The following is a 26,159-nucleotide window of genomic DNA, read 5'->3' as shown; positions in this document are numbered from 1 at the left end:
TTTCTTTCCATTTGAGAAAATAGAGGATGAATGCCAAATCACAACTAATTCCTCTGCTACGTGGCTAAGGAACTATCTGTGTGGCTACAGTGGTAAGAGCAGCTACCATACCTACTGATAATCCAGCAGGTATTATCTCCAGTCAGTGCCTAATTGCCTTAGAGGAACTTATTACACTGGAGCCGGTATTGTGTCAGGAACGATTCACACAAAGTATCTCCAGAGTGATCAAGATGATCCTGCTGTTGGCTACAGGATGTACCAGCAAATTCCAAGAGTGGCTTTGTGAGTAAGCTGACATTTTGAAAACTCAATTGGCACAGGATGGTCTGCACATTGTTCTGCGTCTTAGGGAAATGCTAATAGCAGAAATAATGACTGATTCTCTTGTCAGGTATTTTAGTACCCAGTGCAAGAATCACACTTTGTGAAGTGTGAAGTGTAACAAATACCTTTCATTCCTAGATTCTTTGAAAACATAACCTAAAGATCCTTGTCTAACATATCTCAAAATTTCTCTGCAATATTATTTGTTAGCCCTTTGTAATCACCACAACTCAAGATACATGAATTAGTTTAGGAAAATAGCACCTGTTTTCCATCTCAGAGAACGTCCAATTCTCATTAATACTAATGGTTGTTACACACATGCACTGACAATAACCTTACAGGTTTTATGGCCTAGTGATTTACCAATTATGCAGGCTGATACTAGTTTTATGGTGTGGATGCTATCTTAACATTTCACATGATAAACACACAGGCTTGCAGCTGGACAAAACACAGTGGATTAAATAAAAGAAAACTTTATTCTTGCCCGGCAGAATGCTAAGAGTTTGCACCAGCAGAGCAGATTTTAGGAAGGGAACCTCTGGAGACCCATCTTTCAGCAAATGTTCTTTATTTGTCTGCTCTGGGAGGAAACAAGCTCCATCCTTGGCTCCATAACTCCATCAGAGTTACTTGATGCTGATTAACTTACACAGAGGATGAAAGCAGGAAGGTATTTGAGTACCATTCTCCTAGGGAGTCAGATAACATGGTTAGGAAGTTCTCTTGTGAATTCCGACCACCAGGTAAGTGTTCTTTCTTGGTGCAAGGTGGTTTACAGGCAACTGCAGATCTCACTGGGAATTGGATAATAAAACAAATTACTTAAAAGCCAGGTGTGTAGGTATTGATAATGGGTATTTTAGGGCTATTTTGAGCTAATTCTTTCAATAGCGTACACAATGCTCTTGGTTGTAGTATTGAACTCATCTCTACCTCAGCTAACGTGTACCAGAAGATTGTATAGCTTATGATCACTGCTCTATTTGCTCAAATCTAATCAAGAACTATGAAGGTGATACTACTTCCCCTTCAGTTATTTTGGTAGGTGCTAAGGGACCGAGTACTGCAGAGGAAAACTACACAACGCATCGGAAAATAGCTTAGAGAACCACTTTTTTAGGTTCCTACCTTTAACTTTTGCAGATAGTCAGTAGTTACAGGAAATAACATCTTTGGTCTAAAGTTGGGGGTTTATCACTTCATCTGTGATGGTAAAGTACATTATCAGAGAGGAGAATACAGGAATGCTGAGTTTAAATAAGCTTCACAGGTGAGGACAAAAGAAGACTATGCAGACCTACCAAATTTCTTGCTCCTTTGCCTCTTGGTCTTGTATTTCGGTAGAGAGGAAGAACCCTGACCATAGAGATGTTCTCATGTGAGAATCTATATGGCAAAATTATGGCCCAAAAATATTTTACGTGAAAGCAAAGCAGGTTGCTTATGGCAACTCCTGCATAATGAAGGAACACAATGAAGAACTGCAGTTCATATTACTCTTCAGGTCTGTTCTATTTTCATAGGTGGTGTTTTTTTGTTGTTCGGTGTTGTGTTTTTTTTTTAAGTAGGAAATTGCATAGTATAATTACAAGTTCATTTGCATTCATATTACAAGCTGTGAGCTAGTACATACTTTTAGATTTAAAAAATACTGTTAGCAAGTGTGACTTGCATCCATAAATTTCAGAAATGGGAATGGAGTTTACACTTAGTGAAAGTTCCTTCTCTTGTTAGCCAACAACCAGCACCCTTCCTGTAAAAAGTGGGAGGTCAGCAACGGGGTAAATGCAACTTCATTTTACAGTGTAATGGGCAAGGGCATAGAGCAGTTCAATATGCCTTTTGAGAACCGAGGATCACAAACATTTTATTGGACTTAATACTTATAGTCAAGCATAGCCAAACATCATCTAGAGGATACTGTTTTTTCCTAATGGAAAGGTGTCTTCTATTGCTTTTTTGTTTCTTCAGGCTTCTGTCATCTTGAGATGATAAAATCCTTTCCAATGGGAAATATTGCTGCAATTAAGTTTACTACTAGGACTTACAATTTTTTATCCATATTAGAATAAATGGGTTCAATTGATAATCCCGCCTTCCATTTCTGTAATAAATGGAATTGAAGAAAACAGTTCTATAGCAGGTCTCATTCCACCAACTGCTTCTATAAATGTGGTATGACTTTTGAAATGCATTTTTGTTACGTCGTAAAGGTTATTAGATGACTATATCTTTTATGCTTAGTACCTAATGTGCTATGCAAAGAATAATTGAGGAAGGTGAATCGGAAAATATCTGAGAGCGTTATCAGATCTCCGCACGCACTTTCAATCGATCTGTTTGCCCAGCCGCTGTTGGATGGGCGCTCTCTGCCCTCCTGCCTGTCGGGTGGAGGGAAAATAACCTGTCAACATCTTTCTGCCTCGTGAGCATCTTGGCGATCGCTCCTTGACTGCTGTCTCAAGGAGCACAGGGCAGCAGCTGGGTTTTGGTGTGCCCAGTGCTGCATCTCGCTCCTGATTTCTGACCAGCCGGTGCCCCATGCTGGGGCCCTCTTCCCGGTCAACTGGAGGAGGCACCATCACGCAGGTGAATTGCATCTATCTGACGGCCACAAAATGCTTTTACTTCAGTAATTTCCCTCAGCGAGAGCCCAGCTGCTTTTATGCCTTGATTGGAGGTAACACTAGTGAAATTGCAATAACCTCACGAATGTACTTCTCTTCTGTATGTAAATCCTTTCAGGAAGTGCATGACAGCCTCCGTTTTCTATGGGTCTCCGTTTGTAAAGAAGCTGTTATCACAGAATAAGTTTAATGGGTCGTGAATTTTGTGTTGAAAGGAGAGTCTCTCCATGACTTCTGATCCGCCTGCAATAGACCTACTGGCTCGGCAGCAAGTGCATTAGGCTAAATATGCTTCCTCCATTGACTCTGAAGGTAACAGCCCTAAATGCCTCATTAAATTTTCACGGGTGACTGAGAGAAGCCATGAGAAAAACACCACGATAGCAGCGGGGGCGACGGCGGCTGCGCCCCCCCCCAGTGCCTCGGGAGCCCCACGGGGGCCGTGGGCCACCACCCCGCCTCGGGGGGCGATGGGGGGCAGCGTGGGGCAGCCCAGCCTTGGGGCTGTGGGATTAGGGAGAGCCGAGGAAGGGCTGGGAGACCGCGTTGGTGGCTTTGTGGCCGGGTTTCACGCGTGGGCAGGGAGCAGACTGACAGAGACCGACTGACAGACCGGGGCGGGCGGCGTGTAGGGGGCGAGCTCCCCGCTCCTGCCGTCCCCCTTCTCCCTGCCCACCAACAGCGCCGAGACCCCCAGCCTTAGGAAAGGAGGGGAAAGAGGAGGAGGAGGAGGAGACCGACCCTCATCAGCAGCTTGCCTCCACCACACGCCTCCCCTTCTCCCCTCCCTCTGGCCTCAGCGCCGCGCTGGCGGGGGCCGGCGAGGGCAGGCGACGCGGGAAGGCGGCTCTCAGCATGGACGAGCCATGTGTATCCTAAGGAATAACAGCAGCTGCTGCGCCCACGATGGGGAGCAGAGGAACGCCAGGAGGAGAGGGCTCGCTGGGGCAGGTGAGGGCGCCGCGTCCCTTCTCCCCTCAGCGCTCGGGGGTGAGCGGGGTGCCCGCTGCCGGGGAGCCCCTCACCGGCACGGGGTGCATGGGGACGGGAGGGGAGATCTCCGGAGGAAGTTTTTATTATTATTGTTATTAATATTTGTCCGTTCTCGCCGCGCCGAGGAGGGGAAGGGGCTGGAATCTCCCTCAAGTCGCGGCAACTTGCCGGCTTGCTTCCCCCCCCTCCTCCCCTTTCAGCCGAGTCTCGGGGGCAGAAGCAGCCGCTCGCAGCTGAGCTCTGCCGAGCCCGGACTCTCCATCCCCTGGAGGGTGAAATACGGGAAAAAAAAAAGGAGATAAAATTTTAAAAAATAAGAGATCTCCGGGGCTGCTCCGCGGGTTGCTGCGGGCTGGGCGCGCTGCCTCAGCCTTGAGCCGCTGCCGCCCCCCAGCTGGGGAGCGCCGACCGCGGCTCCGGTGCCGCTGTGCCCCGCTCGTCCCGGGGGTCTCCCCCTCGTTCCTCGGCTCCCGCAGGCTGTCAGGACCGGTGGGCAGCCCGGGCAGGGCTATGCTGGGTTATGCCGGGCTGTGCCGGGCAGCTCCGCGCTGCCTCCTTCCCGGTGAGGGAGCAGCCGGGGCGGGAGACGCCGCGCTGAGGAGCGGCGGGGAAATGGCGCCGGGAGCCGCGGGGCCGGGCTCGCCCTGACGAGCCGGGGGGCGCCTCGCTGAGGGGAGAGACCCTGCCCGGGGGGCCCGGCTGGCGGCGGGGTGCTGAAAAATGCTGCTGGGGAGCCAGGGGGGAGCGAACCGGGGGTGTTTGCCCCTGAGAGGGGGGCTGGGAACCGCCTCTGCCCGGCCCCGGGGGCTCCCGATGGTCCCCTGAGGTGCCCGGGGCTGGGGGCTGCGGGCAGCGCTCGCCCGAGCAGCACCCAAAAAAGCTCGGCCCTAAATCGCAGCCTCCTGAAGCCTGCAGGCAAACAGGCAGCCTTCAGCTCCGCCGCCAACTTCGGCTTTCTTGAGCTCGCGAAGTTGATTTTTTTAGGTCTTTCCTCGAAGTAGTTTTAAAAGCGAAGTCCTTGGGACGCTTTGCCATTTGTCTAAATTCCGAACGCATGTCTGAAGCGTTTAATCATGTTTATTGTCTTCAGCCACTCAAACGGAATAAAAATTACTTATCGTTGATGAAGCTTGTCTTGCAAGCTGTTTCACAGTATGTTTCCGTTGCAAGACACAGCGCTGTGGTAAACTAGTGACAATCGTATTGTTTATTGTTCGTTCCTGCTCCGTCCCCACCCCCTGTGGTGCCGGTATCAGGCTGTTCCTTACCACTCGCCTCAAAAATCAAAACGGGAGCGGAAGTTTTCACCAGCTGGTTTGATATTTCCAATGGTATCGGCAATTTGCATCTTTCATTTTTGCTTTTAAGGTAATTTCCATCAAGCGTGCCGAAGTCAGCTGATAAATATAAAAAGGGGTGAAGACACTAAGCTAAAATGCACTCTCAAATTCCTGAAGTGGAGTTGTAGGTGGAATTAGTGCTGGATTCACAGTCATTGTTTATTTCTGAGCCCCTTTCATAACACCATCCCAAAGCACACCGTTCCTGGCCCCCTTGTCATCACCACTTTGTTTTATTACACATTTAAAATGCACTATTCACGTTGGTCTAGAAGTTCAGATTTATTGTTTGGAGTGCTTTGATACAGCTGCTGATCTTGGACTATACCTCATTGACGGTTTTGCTGCACTTTAACAGTATCTCAGCACAGTGATGGAGGACACCATCATGTTTTCTTGTAGGATTACCTTCGGGACTTCAGTGACTGCACACATCAGTGGTTTCATCTTAGGAGGATTGAAATTGATTTTCTTTTTTTTTTTTCCTCTTTCTTTTTTTTTTAGTTCAGCTAGTGAAAGACCCTGTCTGTGTATGTCCTTTGACCCGTGGCCCCACATGATGAAGTGACACCAGCAGTGGAGGATGTTGACTTGAAGTAGCTGCTGCTAGGGCTTCAGAAGTAGAGGTACCAGAACAAACACACTGTTCTGGCGGTCAGCCTGCTTTGTCCTGTGGGCAGGGCACTGTTTCCAATCATATGTTGGAAGACCCCTATATAAACATACCAAAGTAATTTTAAACCATGAACCTTGTGATTCCTTGTCAGTCCTACTGAAAGACCCTCTCTTGATGCAGAATACAGGAAGGCTGACCTTCCCCTCTCATCCCCAGTTCTGACAGGCCTGTTTGCTTTTAAACACTCAGAATTTCAAATTTTGCAAGATGTTTGTATTGAATTTAAGAATAGCCAAGCTACTTGGTTAAATAGTGGTTAGGCGGGAGAACCTCTATTTTTACAGTTGTGTTTACATTTCAAAGTGATAGCAAATACCAGTAAAGAGGACCAAGATTTTCTAGACTTTATAGTTCAAATAAACTTTCCCAGTCAATATTTAGTCAAGGTCTTGATGGTTAAAGTTAACTGTGCAAGTCAATGTTTGGTCAAGGTAATGACTTGATTTTTACAAACACTACCCAAGCATTCTTGCAAAATTAATCAGTTTCTGGATCACAGTACATTTCATCAGCCAATTATTAGGAATAAAAATAGGCAATTACTTGCTCTCAGATGTCCTGTGCTAGTTGGTGTTATTTCAGCACTGCTTGCCACCAGCCCTTCTGTGGCTTCATTCATATACTATTAGTTCTACCTCTAAAGCATGTATCTGCACACTGGATTTTTTTGAGATAAAGTAAGTCTTATACTACCCTGTTTTTATAGGTGGGAAAATGAGGCATGGGTTGGCCAGCTGCTAGCTCTTAAAAGGAGTTGTGAATCCGTAGAGCACAGCAGCAGCAACCTTTACATATTGAGATCCAAGTGAGCGTTTCAGGAGCCTGTGCTGGGCACCCAGTTCCTCATATAGCATGCGGGATGAGGCAGGCATTTCTGGTAATGCAATCATTGGATAAAATATGAAAACAGTTCTGGTGTCTGGGACAAAAGTGATGTAATTGAATATGTTGACATTGGTACTTACAGTGCGTGACTCAAGTGTGTTGTGACATGGGAAGGAACTGGAGGACTCTACTGCTATTCTTCCTTTCTTGGGAAGAAACTGAGATCTTCATTATTGCAAGTTGTCACTTAAGTCTCTTCAACTGACACTAATATCACAGTCTGGACTTCAGTTGTGCCAGATTTTTTCTTTTTTTCTTCCTTTCTTTTTTTTTTTTCTTTTTTCTTTTTATTAATTGAACCACTTGCAAATGCATTCCATGCAATTACATGGATATTAGAGTAGATATTCATTAGGATTTTACTAATCTAAACCTCAAGTGCTGTTCTGCAAATTTGCCAGCCTTTGTAAGGGAGTGCTTGACTTCATCAGTAGCAGTGTTTTATTATGAGTATTTTGATACAGTAGAATGAAAAGCATATATTCTAAACCAAGTAATTAATCAGATTTAAATATTTTCATTTTCATACTTTGGCTTGACACATAGAGAAGCTGCAACTCTGTACTTTGCACATAATAGTAGATTTTGCCCAGTCTAGCTCCAACGGAATTATATTTCATGGCCCTGCTTTAAGAATTTAATCCACAAATCAATGTTCCATTTCTATTTAAAGGCAGCAGAATTGTTCCTACTTAGGAAAAGTAAGTAACCCAGTAGTGTTGGTTAGAGAAAAGCTGGCATGTTATTGTGTGCCAAGTCATCTGTGTATCTAATCCTATTTTCAAGTGTTGCAGGTATAAGCGGGAATTGTTTGTTTTAACTGTGAAGTATGGAAACTTCTCATTCCTTTGTTGGAAAAAAGCTTTTTATCATTTAAGCACTGAGCATTGTAAGAACTTGTAAGGCATTGTAAGAACACTGTAACAACAGTTACAGTGAAAGTTTTCTCTATTTTCTTATTTTTTGCGCACACCAATCCTGCAAGGATCTGGTGGCAGTGACCTTGCTGGTTGCAGTGGGGTCTGCACAGTTTGTTTCAGATTTGCCCCAAGTTGCCATTTCGAAGCACCAGATCAGAGAGACCTCTCAGCTTCCATCTCTTAATCTGTATGTGGCTTCTGGAGGTGTTGGGGTGAAGCTGGTACCTGGGATGACCAGCCATGTGCTGTGCAGGTGCTGTGAGCTGTCACGTCCCAGCTGTGGGGGAAGCAGCTACCAAGGAGCAGCTCTTCAAGCTCAACTGCATGTCCTCACCGACCTGCCATGGAGCAGTGGGATGTCTGAAGGACTACCTCGCATGTCCTCTTCTTGGATATGTGAAGTAGCTGGCACAGTTTCATGCTGGTACCTTAGAGGTGTGAAGATTTACTTAGGTCGCTCGTGGGATCAGAAAGCATGGTGACCACAGCAAGTTTTAAAAAGCACAGGAGAAGTGCCCCAGACAAGGCTTGGGGCAGTTTCCAGTCTGAAATCCTGTGCTCTTTCTATGGATAGCACTTCTCCTGTCATTCCATTGCTGCTGGTTTAGTGAGGATCCAGAAATTATTACTTTTCTTCAAGGGATGTATAAGGTTAAAAACATCTAAGTACACAAAGGCACTCTCACAGTTCTTCCTATTTTGAATTTTGTGCATCTCTTTGAATGGCTGCATGTACGTATATGCAAAGGTTTCTTAGTTGCTCTTTTTATTTCACAAAGGTTGCTCAAGTCTCCAGCTATTTTCAAGCTACAAGCTTTTATTTTCAGTGCACTGAGAACTTTTTTTTTTTTTTTTCCCCCAGCAAATAGTGATTACTCTTGTGAGTAGAAGAATATCAGTTTCATGAGAGTCTTTGCAATTCCCCAAGCCTGAAGGCAAATGAATAGAAATTTAGTGGACCACCTAGTTCTTGACACAGAATTCTCCAAAGAGGAGTCTGACCTAATTTATATTGTATTGAATCAAATAATCCTATCATGCATGTGTGCTTGCCATTTTGTTTTTCTTTAGCAGGCATATTGCTGTCTTGCAAAATCTTCAGATTTAGATGTTAGGCAATGTCCCTGCGGTTTTAGGAGGTGCCTTTCCTCACTGAGTAGTTACTGGAAAATTACATTTAGAGGACAGTTGTGAGAAAGCAGGTAATCAAGACATAATACTAAGGCTGCTGGAATTATTTGTGGCTGAATGTGGGTGTATCATTGTTTAGTGCTGAGGGTAATCAAGAGTCCTCCACTACCAAGTCCTCCTGTTATTATTAAAAATGGAGCTGGAATCCACCCAGAATGCATTTTGTAGCAAAAAGCAGGATAAATATCTTTGTCATCAGTGTGGCAGGGATATTGGTAGGTGTGCTTGCTGTGGGGGATTGCTGCATTTCTTCTTTGCAGAGCTGCTGCTAAGTGGTATTGAAAGTGTTGTTTGTTGGGTCCAGCGTGCTTTGACGTTAATTGGGAGCTGATTAACATCCAGGCACTGTAGTTGTGGCCTGCTAAAGCAATTCGTGATATTTAAAATCCTTTTCTGGAGTTATTCTCCAGGTAATCGGACCCATCAGTCTATCTGTGTTAGGTCCCAAGATACACTCTGCAGCTGACAATCTCTCTAGGTGTATTCATGTTTTGGAAAAGAACTTCTTAAACCTGTACAGCTGTATTCTTGGAAAGCTTAAGAAAGCTGTGGATCTGCAGAAATTCAAGATCATAGCAACAGTTACATGAAAACTGTTCTTTGCTTTTAGACTGAGTCGGGATCCTGGCTGTAGGGCTCCTTTATGCTTATTCAGTATCTTTTAGGTTTTGCTTAAATCTCTTCTGACAAGAGTTGCTTTTCTGCTAAAAAGCGTCTCTCTGCTCTTTTTAAATGCAGAGTTTCAAACCTTTTGGCTTTCCAGTTAGAGATTTTTTAAATTTTTTTTTATCCTCTCCACTTTTCATTTTGGGACAGCTGAGCATAAATGCTCCTTTAGAGTGGGTGAGTGATTAGCAAGTTAATAGGTTTGACAGGCACCAGATGACTCTTCTTGATTTAGGTCCCTGTAAAATAAGAAAGGCCTTAATTCTTTTCCAGCTGTGGAACAAATTTTATAAGGTTACACTTGTCTTAGGTGCTGAGTGGTCTACACCAGAGAGAGAACAGCCTAACGCGCTGTATGGTGTTCTTAGCCCATGTGCATGGTATCTGAAACCAAACAAGTTTCATAATGCATATGAAGAATATCAGTTGGTTTAGCTTTCAAATAATGCTAACTAATTTGAAGTGGCTACTTTTCAATAAGCACAAAGAATTTCCAGTGGATTCTGCAGCGTTGTTATACTCAAGTCATGGAAGAATTTCTCTTTGAGTTGTATCTGATCACCTGGCGTCATAGCTGCTCGCATACCAAATGTTGCTTGAAAGTTGACTTGCTAATGGGCAACATAAAGCACCTTCTTAAACACGTGCCTGTCTTAGCCATGAATACAAAACATTTTGTAGATCAGTTGAAAGGTTTACGTGAGGTTACTGGAATTCCTAGCTTCACAGTTAGATGCTGAGACTCTAAATGTGCCCATCTGAAAATCGGGAACTCAAATTACTGGTAGTCCAAATGATGCACCAAACATTTCTAATCATCTTTTAACATAATGGTCTTCAAACCTACTAATAAAGTTGGTTACTTAAAGAATAGCAGGAATTATATTGGACATTTCTCCACCTGGAGGATATTTTTTTGTAATGTGTAAAGTGATTTATAGGAAAAAGCGCACCTGATCTCCGTTCAAAGAAGTTACATTTCTGCTCACAGTCACTTGAGATGCAGCTCTTAATGCTGCAACAGCAAAGAGGAGTACTTCAACTTGCTTAAACTTCAGCAGATTTATTCAGGTGCCTCGAGTAGCTCCCGAGATCAATCCCGAATGAAGAGATCCGAGCCGGCAGGAATCCGAAGCCGGCAGCGTGTCAGCAATTTGACAGCCGCTCCGTGACCTGTCAGTCCCTGCCTGGAGCCTGGCCATAACAGTTCAATCGGCATCTGCTTTCTGCCGGATTAACGTGCAGTAGGGTGCTGGAATTCTCCCCTTGTTGAGCTCATACCTTTCCATGGGGAGACCATTTGCTCTTTGGTTGCTCTTAAAGCTATCAGTGATGGTCTGCTGGCACCCCAGTAGCTTCTGCACCCGGGCATTGCTGCTATGGAGGGTTCAGGGCTGGGATTTCCAACTGAGCTACGTGGTTAAGTCAAGCATAAAGATAATTATGGATTAAAAATAAATAAATACTTGTATGTAGTCCAGCTGATATTCATTGAATTGTACTACTATTCAGTTCATCAACAGTCAATGCACTGAATGTTAATATTTCAATTTTCCCATTCATTCCTTTATGTAGCAAAATACACAGTGAAGCTGTTTTCTTACTGCCTTCTGTGTCAGTTTTCTTCAAGCTTTGAGGCGTATAGGCAAATTCAGACCTTTCAATGGCAAGATTAGATGATCTAATGGGTGTTTTTTCACCATGACAAAGTATTTTCCATCCTCCCTACATTTTAAAATTTAGTCGGTGTGCCACAGTAGTGCTGGCAATAGCACTGGGAAGTGTTGAGGCCCCGTCCTTGTTTTTAAACCACCTGGTAGTTCACTGCAATGAAGACTCCCCCTTTTAATTGCACTATGATTAATACAAAGCAAATCACCAGGAAGTGCTACTTCACACAGCGTGTTGGCAGTTTGCTCTTGTTTAAAAACAGTAAAATACAGTAAAATGTCTGTGAATTTAGTCAGGATTATTTTATGAATGGCTTTTTGTGGCTGCCGAAGCAATCGACTCTCAGATTGTGGCTTCAGGACAGTCGTCCACCCATCGGTCCTGTGTGACAGTTTTCATATATTTAGAGCCATTTTTCTTCCTTCAGAAAACAAGAGAAATAAAATGCTTGAGACGTCCTAGAAGGGATAACAAATTGAATTGACCACTTACTGTTCCCGGCACTCAGGTTTTATGAGCCTTACTTCCCTGGTGATCGAGCTATTCACAAGCACCGTGTGAGAGTTACAGCTGATGAAATTTGGTAAAGTTCTTTTAAATCGGAAGAACTACACTGATTTACATCAAATGAGGGCTTGTCTGCTGTTGCTATGTTACGTTTGTAGCAAATGCTAATTGATTTTGGTGCATACAGATCCTCAGAGAAAAGTGAGAATTGTTATTGAATGAATCCCACTGTGCCGAGCTTCAGTTTCTGGATTTTAGTGCAGGATGATCCTGGAGAGGACATGAAATCCTCTTTATGCTGGGAAACAACGCTGAGAAAAATAGCTCTGTCTCAGCTACAAAACAGTTGCAAGGGTTTGGCATTCCCAGTTTTGGGGATGACAAAGAACAGCAAGGGGTTTTCATAAAGGAGCTCTCTGTGCCGCTCTGTTTCTGCGGCAGGACTGTCGATCCAGCATGCTGCCTGTGTGGTTGCCCCTGTTGGCTGTAACATTGCTCGTGTTTTGTTCATTTCCTAATGCCTTCTCTTGGACAAAGCGAGGAGATGGCAAAGAGGGGACTCTCCTTGGGATGGTTCGGTCACTTGCTGCTCACTGTTGGAGAAGCCTCGTTTATTAGCTGAAACAAGACGGATGCCCGGTCCTCAGCACTAAAATTCAGGTGGAAAAGTCCCGTTCCCCGTCCCTGAACTCCAGTTGCCTTGCTTTTTCCAGACACCAAAGGTCCAGAGGAGCAGATCCTGTTGCAGCCTTTCCAAAGGGAGCCCGCTTCTTTTGTTCCTTCTGAGAATTTCCTTGGTTTGGAGGACAGGTTGGAGCCATCCCCCGCCGCTGTGGGCGGCTGATTCGGCTCATCAGGGATTTAGGGGGAGCTTTTTGGCAGGGATGGGAGGCCGTACAGCATGGAAATGGGAAGTAGTCCAGGTGGATGTCACAACAAATGAGGTACAGTCGTTCGTTCAATGGGCCCAGGAACGCGAGAAAAGCTGTCTTGATTAATGCAGCGTTGGGTTTCTTCTCTGTGGCTGGAAGCATATGCATAATTTGCACGTAGAAGATAAGTAGAACAGATACAACATTGTAATGGGCGGCCACCAGGACATGTGTGCCCCCAGCCCCTGTTTTGATGGGCTGCAGTGCCCATAACTGTGTGTGCCTCACAGTTATTTCTGGATTTTGTGTAGAGAAGCACTGTTGCATGGAACGATGGCAAATGTATTTCTTTTTCAAGTGTGGACAAATATTTTCATGGGAGAAACTAACACTGGATTTCCCCGAGATTGCCCAGGGTTTGATTTGTTAGGAGAAATAGGCGTCAAGAAAGCTGCAGGAATGGTACTGCTCTCTGGGAAATCAGGGTTTATACTGTTCAGAAAACATTCAGAAGATCAGCATAGGATTACTGTTGTCCAGACAATTTTGGGGAAAAACAAACTGGAACACTAGTTATCTCTGAGAATTTCTTCCAATTTCAGCCACAAATGTTGCAGATGTTAGGGAGAAAGAGCAACTTCAATCCATCCACAATTCAATTCCATCTCAATGTAGAAATCATAGAAATCATAGAATATCCTGAGTTGGAAGGGACCCTTAAGGATCATCAAGTCCAACTCTTGACACCGCACAGGTCTACCCAAAAGTTCAGACCATGTGACTAAGTGCACAGTCCAATCTCTTCTTAAATTCAGTCAGGCTCGGTGCAGTGACCACTTCCCTGGGGAGCCTGTTCCAGTGTGCAACCACACTCTCTGTGAAGAACCCCTTCCTGATGTCCAGCCTAAACTTCCCCTGCTTCAGCTTAACCCCGTTCCCGCGGGTCCTGTCGCTGGTGTTAATGGAGAAAAGGTCTCCTGCCTCTCGACACCCCCTTACGAGGAAGTTGTAGACTGCGATGAGGTCTCCCCTCAGCCTCCTCTTCTCCAGGCTGTAGGCTGAAGGACTTCTGTTGGACTGCATCTGTAGTGCTTTCATCTCACTGCATCAGCTAACAAGATAAACACATAGTGTGTGGTATGGCAAGCTGCAGAAAACGGGGACGATGTTGTCCACCTACCTTGATGTCTCACCCAACAGCTACAACTCTTGAGAATTACTTACAGCACTTTTATTACTCTTAGTAATTTACGCTTTTAGCAGAAGCCAAGCACAGGGGCTACAGAGGAGCAGAGAGAACAAGGGATTTGTCATGCTGTGTCTAATATGTTGAGAACAGATGACTGCTTAGTAGAAGTACTTGCGTCATCCTTGCAAGTAGAAGAGTAAAGTTTGTCTAAATGAGCACTAAATCCATTACATATTTTCTTTATTGTTTTATGTATCTACACAAAAGCTTGAGAAGTAGCCATGGGAGACTAACGCTTTGCAACCTGGAGCAGAGTTCACAAAGTGCTTTTCTTATTTCAAATAAAATTCCTTTAAATGAAAAATGCATAACTGGTAGGGCATCTCCACACATCTCCATTGCAGGGCTGTGAGAGGGAAACTTCTCTGCAAAGAGCTCTGAGCTGGAGGTGTCACGGAGCCTCACTGGAAACTCTTTCCTGTTGGCACCCAGAAACATCCTTACCAAGAGTCCTGCCCATCTCATATGCCAAATGTTAACCTTTAAAAGTTAAAGAAAACTATTAAATCAATGCTACAGTGTACCAAGCCTGTTACTAAAGTAAAATATGAAAACCAGGTTAGGAAAGAGTCCCAGTAGAGAAAAGAAACAGCACTTAGAGGGATAAGGTTATCATTCAGGGCCTCCCTTTCTATTCAGTGAGTAATTGTGTATCTAGCTAGCACCTTGTAAACCAGCCTGGAGGTCTGTTAACCAGCTGGAGCAGGATACCTAATGGTTGGGGTTTTTGAAGGAGGAATCTGCTGGCCCACTGCTCTGTCAGCAGTGTGTGTACATACGTATGAACATTGTGTGTGTTCTAACAGCCCTTCTTCTCGTAGTACAACAGCTTACATAGTCCTGGTGCTCAAAAACATGACATAGTCCTGAGTCCTCCTGCAATGCTTCTGATTGATCAGCAATGCTTTTAATACAACCTGCAGAAAAATTCTTAGCACGTGACAGAAATATATCGCAGTTATTTTGAAGGAGTGGAGCTCACATGTTCACAAAGACCTACAAAACTGTTCCTGGGAAACCTGTGTAAGTCAGACAACATGTGGCAATGGGGACTCCAGCCTTCACATTGTGTGAAGCTTTTCCACCCATTTCTTCTTTCTGTTTTGCTCTTGAATGATTTTCTGGTACCTGTTGATGTTTGGAATTTCATTGTAAGGGGCTGGGTAGAAAACAGGTCTCCAGTAGTTATAGGTTAGCCTTTCTGAAGGTAGTTGGAGATGCTCTCCTGCCACTAGGTAGTGTTCATAACCTGCCCTTAATTCAGTTGTGTGGAGGAATCTGGTTTGCTTACCACCAAAAGTGTTATTTGCTGGTCTTTATGCTGTAGGAAAGTAAACGTTCTTGTGCTCTTGTGTAATACTCTACGCTGCTGTGTAGCTGTCAATCTTCCATCCAGGGATGCTGCACCCAGGGGTTTGGTTTTCCCCTGTACACAAGAGCAGTAAAAAAAGCTCCTGCTCTGCACAGAAGCCTGTAGGTCTGTAAGCTCACTTATGACTTCAGTGCTTTCGTATGTACTGGATGTGAGCTGAAAATTGAATTTTACTTTCCAAAATGGCCATCGTAGATTTCTAATTAAACATTTGGATTTTTTTTTTCTTTTTGTGACAGAGTTTAAATATTAAGTATTAGCAATAACGTTTAAATTGATGAAGTGTAAGACCAGTGAAACAGGTTACAAGTAAGGGAAGAGAAAATATTATGAACCATATTCCCTAATTTATGCCTTCTTGGAAAATTTGTCTAATGAAATAAGAGTGTCTGAAATAATTCAGTTTATGGCATTCAGCAAGAGGTACAGCAGTAATGGCTGGGTGATCTTTTAACATGGCAAATAAAATACAAGTCCCATTTTGCCTTGGAGAGGAAGAGTTACGTTGTGCTGTATTCTTTGCTTAAGCAGACAAGCGAGGTGTGTGCTCTTCAGGTGAGGTCTCAGTTTCCTGGGTGCTGTGAGTTTCTTTCCTCTTGGACCCTATCTGGACTCAGCACCTCTCTTCTCCACCCTCCCTAAATCCGTCCCTGCCCTGAAGCCTCTTTGCCTCTTGCCTGCCAGCCTAAACCTCTGGGGTCCTCTGTTGCTGAGCAGTACTCTTGCTCAAGAGTTGACTCTTGCAGTCCTTGTGGTATGAGACCTCACGTCCAAATCTCTTCCTCTCTCCTCTGCTCTGATTCTTTTACTGATTGCATTTGAATCCTGCAGCTCGCTGGGTGCCTTTCTGGAAAGACGAGCACCCCACCATCAGTTCCAGCTGTCTGTGTCATTTCGGTTCAGAGCACTCGTTGCAGGGACAGCCCATTTTGTGGCACAGCGCTTACAGGGATGTGCGTGCACATCTTTGTCCTTCTGGAGGCTGCAGGAGGGCTGACAGTGTGATGGGATTTCAGTATAAAGAAAGAATCATTGGACAAGCATCAAATCTGCAATAACCTTACAATTCGGGTAGTTGTGTTTCTTTGTTTTTGTTTTTTTTTTTATTTGTTTGTTTTTAGGATTAGCGAAGAAAAACATGGTCAAAACACTGCGTTTCCACCGTAGTCTAAATCTTGGAAGGGATTCAACTCCCTCCTCTTCCCTCATGCTGCAAACGCCACCCCCAAGCAGCCACGTTTGACATGTAAAACTGCAGCCTGAACAGTTAAAGTCTGGCAAAGTGGCAAGCAACTGCAAGGAGACACAGGATGGGAAGTGCCAGAAGACCTCAGCAATAGCTGGTGCCTCCTGCGCTGGCCTTGGGTGGAGAAAATGGGAGCAGGTAACTTGCAGGGAATTATTTAGCCATGTGGTTGTGCATAGCAGCATCATAAATAAAAGGCTCAAACCCTTTAGTGAAATATCTGACCTCGAGATCAGAGATTGAAGAGATAATTGGAAAAAAAGAATTGCGGACAGATTACGAGAACATTAATGTTCTCCCAGTGTGATCATCTCAGGCAGACAACCGAGAGCAGTCCTGCCTTTGTCTCTCAGCACACGAGTGGTAATTCTGAGAGCACGAGGAATGCTGCGTGGTGGAGCACAGAGGTCACCAGCACCGAGGGTGCTGCTGTTTCCCATTGACCAGGTTTGGGACAGAACCAGCACATGTAGGATTACAACCCACCCTGCTCGAGTCACACTGCAGGAACACAGGATTTAAGCCATGCTTTTCTTTGGGTCTTGGTGAAAAGTGGATCTGAAATGTGAGGAGCTTGATCAATGAATCCAGCCTGGTAGGTGGGCTCGTACAGTGCCGAAGAGACCGAGAGCTTCCGAAGCAGGAGGAGTGCTGTGTGTGTAGGTTTGGGTGCCTTGCCTTTTCGTATTTGTTTAGAAGCTTTAATGCTACCAAACTACCCTGCAGTGAGTCAAACGTGGCTTGCTGGAGTTTTCCTAGCAGTTGGTATGTCACTAGCGAGAACACCCTGCCATATGATACCGGGGCTGGCTGTTGTCTTCACTTCTCGAAAGCATATGGAAGTACTCCTACCTCTACCTTTCGTGTTCAGGAAAGCTGTAGGGCTTTTAGTGGCTGTACATGAACAGAACATTTGTCTTAGGAGAAAGAGTGGGGGGTGTGATGGAGGAGTTTAAGGAGGAGAAAATATGAATAAAAATATTTCTGGTTTTGAGCCCTCATTAGAGAATTGAAGAAATGCAGATACAAGGTGTATGAGTGGAAATGTATTTTTTTTTTAATTTTTTTTTGAAGGACGACATGCAAGGACTATGATAGAGGTGCTGTATACTTTAAGATATCTGAGTTACAAAGAAAGCTTGTAGTTCATGGAATTATATCTATGAGCCTTTTAATATACTTAGGTTGTTCTTTATCTCCTACAGAGCACTGCAGAATATGTTTCCCTGGAGGTGTCTGAAGTAAGGCTAGAAAAATCCTACCTGATCTTTAATAATCCCTCACATGCATGGTAATACTTCAGAATTGTACTATCATTGTGTAATTTACACTTAAATCCTTTCATTTCTGTGCTCCCGCCCTCAAAAAAAAAAAAAAAAAAAAAAGAGAAAAAAAAAACCTTTAGAGTTACAGGGAGCCAGTGATTGCATACTTGAAATACCTTGGCCTTGTTGCCAGTTTAGACTCACCTGCTTAAATTGATTTATTGTGTGTTTTTTTTCCCAGGGAATAGGACTGAAAAATACATTTCTCCTCTTCTAGTTAATAGATTCAGGAAGTAATTTGCAGACCAGGAAACAATGGATCTCGTGTAATAAAAGCACTGCCTAGGTAATTCATAAGGAAGATAAACTTGTATTGTTAAGCTTGCACATTCTGCTCTTATTTGTAGACCATCTATTGCTCTCCTGTGCTTTCCACCATTAGGCAGTAATGTTATTGCATTAGTAGGAAAGCACTGCCACTTGGACCGCCTTTCAAAACCATGCACAAAATCAAATAATCCATTTTACTGAATTGTGAAGAGCTGTGTTATTTGTTTATAACCGCTCACTTAGTTATTGCTCTCCGTGCGGCGTGTTACAATTTAATCACTGCTCTGCATCTCTCCTGTTCAGGCGGGCCGGCGTGAGGCAGCAAAGGGACAAAGCGGAATGACTGGCAGCTAAGTGTTTCAATCCGTCGAGATACTGATTTATTTCTTCAAGGAGGAGTGTAAAGGAAATGAGAGTGGCTGTTTTTTGTAACCAATGCACTGAATAGTCATCAGTTAAGCCGTGGAGGTCATACACACGAGCTGAAATAGTTCTTGAGGAAGATAAAAACACTGGAGTGTGTCTCGTCGTCTGCACCATGCACGGTCCTTGTGAAGCTTGTGATGTTTGGCCTGTCTTGTAAAGGCAGCACAAAGGAGAAGTTCGGAATCCTTTTAGTTACAGGGGTTTCATTTCAAAAGAAGTTATACGAGGGATTAAAATGCGGGGTGTTAGGAATTCCTGGCATCTCTCTAGTTAATACATGCAACTGCAAAGTTTTTAGCTGTGTTCAAGATGATTTGCGTTGATTCTGCAGAATGTTTAAACTCCAGTGCTTCTTGGCTAACAAATAATTCCTGTGCTGAGTAGGGCAGGTGGTGTGGATATCTGTGAAAATGGATCTATTTTGGAGTACAAATTAGGACTTCTAGAGCAAAAATCAGAGGAAGAACATTGGTGGAATATTATAGGAATGCTTTAAAAGCATGTGCATGCCTGGGTTGGAAACAGATACCTTAGTTTTTCTTGCCAATTTTGACATAATTATACATTTCTCTCCTCTGTTTTCCCCCTAGGTATAACTTTGTCCTTTGGTAACAACTTTTTTTCCCCCTTATTTTGAAATGTTAATTTTTAATCTGAAAAGAATCCTTCTTACAGTCAAAACAATATTCCACAGCAAACCTGACAGCATTTATAGGACAACTTTTGCTTAATTCTATATTCCATCTGAACTTGTACTGATCTGGAGAAAGCAAGCGTATACTTTTGAATGAAATTAGGTCTTTCTAAGACTTCAAATCTCTAGAGACCACTGAAAATCTGTGCTCAACAATCATTGCTTGTACAGAAGAAAGATCTCCTACCTATCAAGAGATTGCTTTAGTAGGGTATTCCCTAGAAAGCCTGCTGTAGCCAAGCCTATGTTTGATGTTCCTTTTCTAACCTAAATTCTGAGGTTTTCAAATAGTTTCATTAGATGTAGTAACATTTTTCTCAAATTTCAGTGCATACATTAATAAAATAAAATTAAAAATAGAATTACTTTATGTGAAATGTTTGGTGCTGACAGCAGAGAAGCTTTTCACTGTCTCATCTCAAAAAGAGAGAGACTTTGAGACCATTTTTGTCTTCTTTTCTCAGAGAACCTGTGTAAAACAGTGATGGATGTATGGTCATGACGGTTATGGAAGAAGGAAGAGAGAAGTGTGCTCTGAGCAGGCAGTGGAGCTCCTTCAGCATTTCTTTTCCCTCCTGCCTGCTTTTCTGAGCTAACAGTCCTTTCAGTCTGAACGCAGATCTATTCGTAATGCATTGAACTGCATTATTTAGCCCACCACCGCAAGCCAAATTGTTATCCCTGGAGATAAAATTGCTAACTTGATTTAACAGGGCTTTGTTAATCTAGCCTCTCATTTACACCTTCTCCTGGATATTTCCATTGCAGGTGCTTTGTATTTATTAAGTATGATTTTGACAAAAAGACACACATCCATTAATAAAAAGCTATTTAGCTCTTCAGTGCTTGGGAGAAAGCTGTCGAGGAGTCTTGTCTTGTAAGAAGCACTTAGAACCTGTATTAAGGCTGCAGTGCCTGTGTTTGCAGTACATCGATCCCTTAGAAGTGAGACATTGAAGAAGAAGATCTCTATTAGTTCCTTGGCAGTGAGTAAAATCCAGAAAAGTATATCTGAGTGTTTTATTCATAATCTGCTTTGTGGCTGCATTCCTTGCTGCTGCATGTTTCGAATGCCTTTTCCTAGAGCAACCAGTTGAATGTGCAGCCGAGCACTGGCTAAAAAGGTCTGTAGTGGTTAAAAATACTGCAAGATGTGATTGCCAAAAGAGAGATCAAACCAGTCCTGTGGAAGATTGTGGATAAGGATTACATAAAATAGAGGATTTGCAAGTGGAATGTGCTTTGCCTACAGTATCAATGTCCATTTTCTGTGAAATGACTTTCAATTTTTGTTATTTCACGTTTTGGTATAATCTCTGAGATGGCGATCGGATTTGAGATTAGAAGTCTGAAAATGAAGTGATTCTTGATGACGTCTGGAATATTTGCACGATTTTATCAGCTGATAAAATGCAGAAGAGTACAAAAAACAAAGAGCAGCATTTATAATTCATACGGCCAAGCCATTCCCCAGAATTACAGAAGTGGGCTGGTGTCCCCCTTTTCTTTGTTTTTCCCCAGTGGTGCTAGGCACTGTATAAAGCAGAAGGAAAACAAACAAACAAACAGATCTCTATTCCAGAACGCCTGATAGTAGTGACTGATTTCATTTAGGAGATATCAGAAGGATGGGACTCATTGGTTGTCAGCTGGCCAGCGGTGTGCTCAGACATCGATATCTTCTGTTCTTTATCTTTTATTAAATCTTATCCTAAAAGAAGTTTTCAGATGAAATGTTAAGAGCAAAGAATTGGTTTTGTAGAGCTTTCTGGTACTGCCTTCAGAGGGCAGCCCAGAAACTGCCCCGGGAAGGTGCTTCTTTGGCTGGGAAGGGTGGTGGTGTGCATGGGGAGGCTCAAACAAGTACAAGAATATGATGTGTGATAAAAAGGGTAATCCCGATGTTCTCCTGCCTTGAGGAGATGTGTGATGAAGGAGGCCACTGGAATGGTTTTTGCAGTAGCATTTGGAGTGGATTGTGAGTGGAGACGAGAAGCTGTAGAAACTGACTTGAGCTAACAGCTCGCAGGCAGGCTGCCTAGCATTTAAACTAATGTGGTGATGTTAGACAGAGAAATTGTCCTAACTGCTCTAACCTCGTAGCTTCCCAGTCTTCCAGCAGCGCCTTCAGCAGACCTTTCCAGGTTGAGTTTCGCTTGCTGCCTCCCTCGGGGTGTAACCGCCTCACCCCACGGGGCAGGGCTTCTTCAGCAGGGTCCTGTACAGCCAGGCTTCTGCTTGCAAGGTCTGTTTGGGGATTTCTTTATGGGAGAAGCAAAAGTTCTGCCTTACCTGTGAAATGGTGAGCCTTCAAAGCTCCCTGCTTGCTAATAGTTGCCTAGTTTGCATTTATTCTCCCATAAAATCTATTCTTTCCCAAATTAGCGCATCTCCTCAGAGCAATCTTCAGCTAGGCGTGAAGGCAGATTGGCACCACCAGCAGTGCATTTTGGGTCTCGGAGCTGAGATTTGCATTAAGGAAAATGGGATTGTTATTGTGAAAGTTGCCGGTGTTGTCATGTTTGCCCGTAGTTCGTGCATTTCTTTCCCATTAGTTTCAAAGGATTTCTTTCTAGTCATGAGTTAAATGGACCTGCTCGGTGTTTACATGTATGCAAATGATTGTTGTGTCACTACAATTGCAAGATTTAAGGAAAAAAAATCAGATATTTTACATGCCTTTGAGTACTAAAGTGATTGCAATTACCTACATAAAAAGAGTTGTTTTATTAATTAATTGACTCGGAGAAAAAAGGCTAGTGACCCTCTGAAGGAATATCAATAACCGAAACATTAATTATGCAAATAAGAACTGTCTTTAGTGTTCATTATTCATAGCTTAACATGAAAATTGCCTGTTAAAATAATGCTTCATTCATATATTTTGATAAATACCTAATCTGCAGGGCTGTCGTTGGACCTCGACTTGGGAGGCAAAGCCCCCGTGGTGAGGCTGGTGCAGGCAGAGGCTGCTGGCACCTGGTGGCACTTGGGGCTGGTGCTCAGCCGCTGGCATTTGGAAGGCCCTGGTGCTCAGCCACCTCCACTGAGACAGTCATTACATTTCACAGGTGAAAGAAGTGGGGAAAGAAGCAGTAAGGCATGCAAAGAGTTTGTGATTTCCTCGTGGTTTCAAAGGGAGGCCGTAGCAGAGCTGTGAAATCAGCCCCGCTCTGAGTCCCGATGTAGGCTGTCACCGTGTGGGGTTGTCACCTTCTTCTTCAGTGGGTCAGTAGGGGTAGCACCGAGGTGAACAAATGCCACAAGGAAAGCCAAGTTGGGTCGTGCATTTGATTTCTCTGAACTTAGCTCTGCCTTTTTTGTTTTCTGAAGTTTCACAGAGTGGTATTAACTTCTGACTAAGGATTCCTGTTGGATTTTATTCCTCTTTACATCCCTAAAGACAAGTCAGAAGTTTCCCAGGCTCCTTCTCACTCAGGTGTCTAAAAGAGGACGAGAGGAGAGGGAGGAAGGGCTGCATTTCCTTCTCCATCAGCTGAAGGGCTGTGCAGTAAATAACCACATTTCAGTTTTCAGCATGCACACAAGAAGGCAGTTAGGCAGTCCCAGAAAAATCTTTCACTCCCCGAAGATTCAAACATATGTGTCTGAAATGAAGGCATTAAGATTTCCCCTTTTTAATGCCTTGGAACTTGTTATGCCAATAGGAGAAAGGGCTGATGAAGAAATATGTCCCCCCCTCCTTCCCCGGTAGCGTGATGAATTGTGGAAGTCCTGATTGAAAATTCTAATCACAGCCTTGCAGTCCTTCAGATCACAACCCTTGACAGTTGATTCACTCCTTTTCATGCCTGCTGCCTCTCACTGCTCCTGGTGCCTCTTATGCATGAGTCTATCATTAACACACAAAGCATGATGGATTGGTTGGGGTACCTCTCTCCTTAGAACCTGGGAAATGCTTCTTTTTCAGAATCAAAGAACCTGTGTGTGACATCGTCATGAATGAGAGAAGAAAGTAATACAGTATTGGATGTGCCTGTTTGCTGCCACTGTTTAGAGAGAAAATGATGCATTATGGGGAATGTAAGTATATGGCCTGTTGTTTTTTTCTTTATTTTTTTTCCTCCCTACTGGCACACGATGCAGAAAATCGTGGATCTTAAACAATGCCTAAGCTAAGTCTGGCAATGCCTCCAAGTTGTAATACTTTTTTGAAACAGAACTGTAAACACTTAAAATTTTTACTTAAAGATTGGCCTGTTTGTGGAGTCTTTTAACTTCTGGTGTGATCTGATGACCTAAATGATTAGGAATAATTGGTTTTGGTACTGACTGCTGGACTTCCATCACTTTTGTGGGTTCTCTTCCACAGACCCTTTCAACAGGAAACTTTTGCAAATAATTGCATCTGCAAATGCAGATGTTAAATTTGTAAATGCTTTTGTTTGTCTGTGTGACTTGACATTTAATGTTTCAGTGAACAAGACAGTGAAGTTTTGGCTCCAGTGAGAGATTGATAGGAACAATTTTCAAATGTGGTATCAAAACAAAGTGAAAATATGTCATGTTCAAATACAGAGCTCTGATGCGTCATGTGGTCTTGTAATAAATGAAGTAGCTCTACAAAGCTGACAGATCTGCAAGAGAATGTTTTTAAATTTATGATGATTAATTTTCAAGATGAACCGCAATAAAAAATGTGTTAGTAGATACTTAAAGAAGGTAAGGGGAAGCAGCTTTCCAAAATGAAAACAAGCAGGTAATGATAAGGCTGCCTTCACTTTTATATCACGCTTTCTGAAATTCGTGCAGTGAGCAAATTGATATTCTGACTGCTGCAGCTGGCAATAACAGCTACTCATGCAAGTGTAACGTTTTGTGGAAGTTCCACCTCTTGGATTTGTGCTGTTGCTTTGTGCTGGCTGTCTCAGAAATGCCAGTGCTATCCCTGAGCTGAGCACAGTTAGGAGTAACACAAAGCAGAATTGAAGATTTCCTACCAGGACTGGTGATTCCCCAAGAGCCATCAAGATAAACCAGCACTGAGTCTAGTGAGAGAACAGAAGTAGCTCTGTAGGGCCTAGAAAGAAAAACAAACTTTTCTAAAACTCAACATGTTAATTTCTCCTGAGCATTTGCCCCTTGAAGACTGACTGTTTTGCATTAGGAAAGTTAAATGCGAAGAATATCTCTCAGTAAGATATATAAAGTGATTTATTTAAGCATAGGCAATGTTGGGCTAAAACACACCTTGATACCGTTTGTACTTTGCAAGAAGTCAGCCATACATGCCAAGTGCTTACGTTTTATTTGTATCGATTTGGGTTTATTTTTAAAGATAGGGCTCCTTGCTTCACTTCTTTCCATTTCGTTGTGTTTGCACAGATGCCTTGGCAATCGACAGGTGCAGAATAGCTTTATGCACCCATTAGTACAATGGAGGTGCTGGTAAATATGATTTAATGAAGTGAAGAAAGGAATTATACACCGGGACACATCCTGGATCCAGTGTAAATTTGCTTAGTTCCATTGACCCTGTAGAGTTGGTTTGAAGTTTTGTTCTAAGTTGTTACTGGTAAGACATCAGGTGACAATTTGTGTTCTCACTCTTAAAACGGTGATGTGTAGTTTGATCAACACTTGATTTTTGAGTTAAAAATTGCTAGTTGAAGACTGTCTTCAGTAGATAGACTAGCACGCCCACACACGGCCTGTTCTATAAATAATACATTGAAGCAGTGGCATCATTTTGGTCCTTACTAGAGTGTTTAGCACTTTTTTTCCCCACTGCAAGACCTCTTTGTTGCATCTAATGTCTCTCTTACAGTATCAGTTCCTGCCAGTTTCTAAAGGTATATAGTATAACTGCCTAGCAGTTGGCTTTATCTCCTTTATTTTGCACTGTGCGTTGCAGTGATGACCGATGTAACTTCTGTTTGTGTTAGGATGTCTGCCCTTTTAGTCAAACCTATACGGAAATGTTTATGCATAGGCACAGAATTGATAATTCAGATGTTTGTTTTAAAACTAAGCACAAAAATAGGTGTATTTATGCATCTAAGTAAGTGAAACTGCTACCAGTGGTTCGCACTTTATTGGGACCTGGTCATGCTCAAGGCTTCTTTGTGTTGGGTGTCTAATAACCGAGGGCACCTTCCACATGGTGCAGAGCTGCTCCTCCCTGTTGAAAGGGCAAGTCTTCCTACATGTGCCAAACTCTGAAGAGTGTTGAGTGTTAACATTTCTGTTAAAAGACACGAGAAACTTTTTGAAAGGGGGTAGTATGAAGGAAATCAGATGCAGTGTAACTAGAGCATGAGGAAGAAAGGAGCAAGCATTTTATGGTGTTTTTGGACAGACCTGACTTTGATTTAGTGATGCCAGAAGTGAACTTTAAAGTTGGACATGAGGGGAAGATGCCTCAGAAATTATATAAGCCGCAGGAATTCAACAGGAAGGAAAAAAAAAAGGCAGAATGAAACGTATATGCATTTTTTATATGTGTGGTATGTTGTGCTTACTGCCTCTAGTGCGCTTCAGAATGGCTTTCAAGTGCAAACCTCTTGCTTTGGTCCTTAGTCCTTGCTGTCAGGATTCGATTCTGTCCACTGGGATCCCCAAAGACTAATCAACATCATGCTGAAACTGCATCCATTTTTCCTCCAGCTAGTGCCAATGTATGTGCTGGGAAAAAAAAACAAAACAAAACAAAAAAAAAAAAAAAACAACAAACAAAAGGAACACACAACACTGTTCTTTGCAGCTGCTTACAGCTGTCTGTTTTACCAGTAACAATAGGATGTGTCTTGTGCTTCTCTAGAAAGCTACCTTTCAAAAGGAATCAATATTTTTAGGGGGAACATCCTTCACCAGTACATAACGTAAGTATTTTCATGTCTTCAGTAGAGATCAGCATTAATTAGACTCTCAAAATA

General features: G+C 43.2%; 1 protein-coding gene across 21 annotated transcripts in view; it reads left to right on the top strand.

Annotated features, from left to right (window-relative positions):
• The window catches only part of DAB1 (DAB adaptor protein 1), a 430,095-nt gene that overhangs the window by 256,082 nt on the left and 147,854 nt on the right, over nucleotides 1–26,159 (top strand). For 5 of the 21 annotated variants that reach the window (XR_003498956.3, XM_072041498.1, XM_027463748.3 and 2 more), the window contains exons 1-2: nucleotides 3,492–3,911; nucleotides 23,195–23,307. The exons of 2 other annotated variants lie outside the window; for them this stretch is intronic. The gene's annotated coding sequence lies outside the window, so the exon portion shown is untranslated. Of the gene's footprint in view, nucleotides 1–3,010; nucleotides 3,273–3,485; nucleotides 3,912–22,196; nucleotides 22,335–23,194; nucleotides 23,308–26,159 lie in introns of those variants that run through there. 14 more of the 21 variants (XR_011810853.1, XM_072041497.1, XM_072041483.1 and 11 more) reach the window with 11 other exon arrangements.

This window comes from Anas platyrhynchos, chromosome 8, assembly GCF_047663525.1.
Source record: "Anas platyrhynchos isolate ZD024472 breed Pekin duck chromosome 8, IASCAAS_PekinDuck_T2T, whole genome shotgun sequence".
Taxonomy (NCBI): domain Eukaryota; kingdom Metazoa; phylum Chordata; class Aves; order Anseriformes; family Anatidae; genus Anas; species Anas platyrhynchos.
The sequence above is the reverse complement of the archived record's forward strand: the minus strand, read 5'-3'. Positions and strand labels throughout refer to the sequence as shown.